Source organism: Canis lupus, chromosome 17 (genome assembly GCF_011100685.1).
Source record: "Canis lupus familiaris isolate Mischka breed German Shepherd chromosome 17, alternate assembly UU_Cfam_GSD_1.0, whole genome shotgun sequence".
Classification (NCBI taxonomy): domain Eukaryota; kingdom Metazoa; phylum Chordata; class Mammalia; order Carnivora; family Canidae; genus Canis; species Canis lupus.
The window spans coordinates 8,155,244-8,159,354 of record NC_049238.1 but is presented as its reverse complement, the minus strand read 5'-3'; the positions used below and the strand labels follow the sequence as shown (position 1 = coordinate 8,159,354).

The 4,111-nt window shown below is 46.9% G+C and overlaps 1 long non-coding RNA gene across 1 annotated transcript; it reads right to left on the bottom strand.

The window, feature by feature from the left end:
* Nucleotides 1-291: 291 nt before the first annotated feature.
* On the bottom strand, nucleotides 292-3,909 carry LOC119869774. Its single transcript, XR_005371798.1, has 3 exons — nucleotides 3,852-3,909; nucleotides 1,001-1,293; nucleotides 292-831 (listed from the first exon to the last, which is right to left on the bottom strand). It is a non-coding gene; the product is annotated as an uncharacterized LOC119869774 (long non-coding RNA).
* Nucleotides 3,910-4,111: the final 202 nt, after the last annotated feature.

The following is a 4,111-nucleotide window of genomic DNA, read 5'->3' as shown; positions in this document are numbered from 1 at the left end:
TGCAGCAGCTCTAACGTTAGGCAAGTCACCCGTTTGCTCCTCTTAGCTTGGCTGCCAGAGTCTCTCGTGGTTCTCAGAGTCTGTGATGCTAAGTTGGCACCTGCCTTCAGGAGGACACTAAGTCCAAGTGGCTGCCTGAGACAGGGCTTGTTTCTTAGATTTGCATTCTCATGGTGTGTTTTGAAACATGGTTTGAACTGAGCGAATCCAAGCCTTTTTTTTTTTAGATTTTATCTATTTATTTATTTATTTGAAAGCGAGAGGAGAGCACGCACACAAGTGGAGGGAAGGGCCAAGGGAGAAGCAGATCCTTCCTGAGCAGGGAGTCTGATGCAAAGTGGGGCTCGATCCCAGGACCCTGAGATCACGACCTGAGCGGAAGGCAGACTCAAAGGACTAAGCCACCCAGGCGCCCATCTCTGCACCTCTTGTCAGGATCCCTGATGAAGAGAAGGTTCTCACATAGTTCTTGTCTACATATAGTCTGAAACTGGGGTGAGGGGAGGAAGCCCTGCAGCCTGTTTAAAACCTGGGAGCACTAACAGAGGTGGCAACTCCAACAGTTCACCTTGCCCTGGAATTTGAGGCGATGATGGTGTAGCCCCCTGGTCTTTACATTGACCACGTTCCAACACAGGACCCAGGCTCCGAATGGAGTGGGTGTGTGGTTGGGGCTGGGAAGCGCTCCCCGGTGATTCTGTAGCATTTTGATCACGTAGCCGAGGTGTAGGCGGATAGAAAAGAAAACCATTCTCTCTACATCAGGTTGGTAACCGAATGACTCTGCACATTTCTTCTAGAATTTATTCTAGGTGTTCCCAAAGGCAGCTGCTGTAATGGAAAAATAACGAACATAAATACAACTGATAGAGAAAAATTATTTTCAGATTGAGCCAGACTTTCATGGGGCCTGTTTCCCTTCCACCACTGTTGCCCATAATCCATCTATTTATAAAGGGAGAGAGATTCCATCGAATGCAAAAGTTTAAATATTGCTGACCTTTCTGTTCTTTATTCTCTCCAGCCTCTTTTTGATGCATCATGGTTTCTTTGCACTAAAAAGGGCATGGATCTTCCGACATCTGCTCCTGATTGGCCTTCTTGACTGAGATGTGGTTGCATCGATATCGAGAGTAGGGAAAACGAAAAACGTATGATGTCACAACGTGTTACATGGTATTCGCCTGGTTCAGAGCGAACCTAAGAATCATGCTCAATGGCTGTGAGTTATCTTCGAGCTTTTCCTCATTTTTAAGCTTTAGGACCAATAGGAACGATGTTGCTTTTTAAAAGCTGAAAATGACAGTAATTGGAAATCATAAGGCATAGTACGTGATGACTTTATGTCCAATAAAGATGAAGCGCAGGCAGGGGTCTATCAAACGGTGACCAAGCTCTGGCACAGGCGCCTGAAAGGCAGATGCGGCCCATCCCCTGCCTTTCACCATGGTTCCCGCGGAGACCAGCTAACAAATAACTACCATGTGATAGAATTGCGTGTCCACAGGGGAGGGTATATGGAGATAAACGAGGTCCCCATCCTCAAAAAACGTGGGCCAATAGGGCTTCAATTCTGGAATGTTCACTTTTTAGCACAAGCCTGGAAATCCTCTACTTCACCTCTCTGAGCTCAGGTCCATGAAAGCATCCTGCATGAGGACAGTAACTGGCTTAAAATAAACATTCAGTAAATACCCATTTTCTCCCTCCTCATATGGAGGGACTCGAAGGGGGAAGTAAGTGGCAAGGAAAAAAGATTATTTTTATTTTTTTAAGAGAAAGGCAGAGACACAGGAGGAGGGAGAAGCAGGCTCCACGCAGGGATCCTGACACGGGACTCGATCCCGGGACTCCAGGATCGCGCCCTGGGCCAAAGGCAGGCGCTAAACCGCTGAGCCACCCAGGGATCCCCCATAAAAGATTATTTTTAATTTCTGGGGCAGCCACTGTAGAAAATGTAGGGGTTATACCGAAGCTATTGATTAGTTATTGATCGCTTTCAAAAAGGGTTGTTAGATTTCAGAAAGTGGTCTGACATGCTTTGGAAACACAATTGTTTTAGTCTGGATGTGTGGTTTGGCTCTGGTATCCCATAGGACCTGGCCTGGAAAAAGGAGTTGTCATCTCCTCTGTGTCCAAAAAAATAATCTAATGCATGGGTCGTTATACGAGGACTAAATGAGTTAATATTTCTAAGTGGGTAAGGTATTTTTGATGTACATGGCCTGGTACATAGCATATTAATATGCAAGTATTTGATTTGTTAAAAAAAAAAAAGTCTAATAGAGGGGCACCTGGGTGGCTCAGTGGTTGAGCAGCTGCCTTTGGTTCAGGTCATGATCCTGGGGTCCTGGGACCGAGTCCCACGTCCGGCTCCCCGCAGAGAGGCTGCTTCTCCCTCTGTGTGTGTGTGTGTGTGTGTGTGTGTGTCTCTGTGTGTCTTTCATGAATAAATAAATAAAATCTTTTAAAAAGAAAGTCTAATAAGAATGAGGCTGATCTGAATTGTTTCAGCTGAAGCTGTAATTGAATGGCTATTTACACTTGGATCTTTATCAGCCCATCAGTCTCCTTCCATGGTCGGTGCTGCTGCCTCTTTCAAGACGCTGGGCTGACCCGTGTGCTAACGCAGGGACAGATGGAGCCATCCACAGCACTCAGGCCTGCCACGCACACTGTTGTGCACTGAAAGCTCTGGCCGGAGCCGAGCGTGTTTCAACTCCCAAAGAAGGGGATGGTGATTCACACACTTTACGTTCCCCCTAAGAAAAAAGTTGTAATACATCTGGTCTTAACTTCCTCCTATAGCCGGTAGCCACGGTGCTCACCTGTCTTCAGGACCGAGTGTCAGAAGAGCCCAACGAGCTGTTCTCATCTGCGAGTAAGTTCTGTTAAGCCCATTTTATAACTCATGTCAAGCCCAAGAGGTAGATAGGTTGGAGCCGGTTTTGTGGCTGATTAGTACACTTTGCGGTGACTTTGTCCTGTCCTCGAGGGCATGTCCTTACTCTGGGCCCTGAGCCTCCTGCCAGCCAGAGGCAGCAGCTCCTGTGCTGAGGCTTCTGAACACGCCCGAACCTTTCTCAGTCCCGTTCAGAGCACGTGCTCACAGCTCCTGGGCAGGCGGCTCAGGAGCAGGGAAAACACTGGGGGGAAGTGCACAGCTTGCCTTGTCTTGATCCCCAAGACCCAGGAGGACCTGGCTGGACGCGAAGGCTGCCCTTGACTGTCTGCAGAGAGCTCCAGGGGAAAATGTGCTCCTAGGGAAGGACAACCATGCAAAGCAAACCTAGACCCATTGAGTCTGCTTCTCCCTCTGCCCATGTCTCTGCCTCTCTCTCCGTGTCGGTCATGAATAATAAATAAAATCTCTAGAAAAAAAAAGAAGGCAAACTGAATGTAGATATTCTTACATCTGAATGGAGATCTCAGGTGCGGAATGACAAATGAGGATTTGAGGCTGTCCCTCTGTTGAAAAAATGGGAGAGGTGTGGGGCAGGCATGACAGTGGCCCCCCAGGCTGTGGCAAGGTCTAACAGCCTGGGTACAAAGCCATAGGGGCAGGGGTAGAGACTGGGCGCTCATTGCTCCTTGGGGCTTAGAATACTGTCATCCTGATAATGACCCAGAGCAGGCCTTCCCGAAAGCCGTTTCCAGGACTGGAATGAAGAATAAGACAGAAAATGTGGGAAGAATCCAATTTTATGAAGACAAGGATGAAAGTAGACTTTCCAGGAAGAATGGATGGCGCAACTTTCAGCTCAGTGTGCTTCTCAAAACCAAAATGTCCCTTTCCCAGTATTACAAGAAGTAGGACTTCCTATTTTTAAAATAATTACAAAGGCACCTACCAGGCTCAGTCAGTTGGGTGTCTAACTCTTGATCTCAGCTCAGGTCATGATCTCAGGGTTGTGAGTTCAAGCTCCGCATTGGGCTCCATGCTGGACTCCATGGTGGGCATGGAGCCTACTTAAATAAAAATAACATAAAATAAAATAACAAAATAAAATAAAATAATTACAAAGAAATGAACGTCTGACAAACACAAAACACATACTCCTCCTGGTTATTGTGTTCACATTGTCTAAGACTGATAATAGCTACTAGTTAC